The following is a 445-nucleotide window of genomic DNA, read 5'->3' on the forward strand; positions in this document are numbered from 1 at the left end:
GTACATGTGTTCCCCATCCTGACCCCCCTCCCACCTCCCTCCCCATACCATCCCTCTGGGTCATCCCAGTGCACCAGCCCCAAGCATCCTGTTTCCTGCATTGAACCTGGACTGGCGATTTGTTTCTTTCTTAATTGTATTAATATTTTGTGGCTCAGCAAACTTAAAAACACACGTTATAATTTCCAGAAATATATAGAATAATCTTTCAATAAAGCATAAGGTACATTTATTAATAAACCAAAACATACTTAGTCTCTTGTAGTAACAGGTGAAATATATGCAAACTTAGACTTGTTCAACAATTAGTGTTTTAGTATTTTATCTTATTTGGAAATGACCAGAGAGTCAACAAATTTTCATCACTTAATTTAACTTAGCCAAACTCTAAGAGTATAAATTACCAAAGAGATTTAGGAAACAATTTGAGTAGACATATCACAAA

Source organism: Bison bison, unplaced genomic scaffold (genome assembly GCF_000754665.1).
Source record: "Bison bison bison isolate TAMUID 2011002044 unplaced genomic scaffold, Bison_UMD1.0 scf7180017855230, whole genome shotgun sequence".
NCBI classification, from domain to species: Eukaryota; Metazoa; Chordata; class Mammalia; order Artiodactyla; family Bovidae; genus Bison; species Bison bison.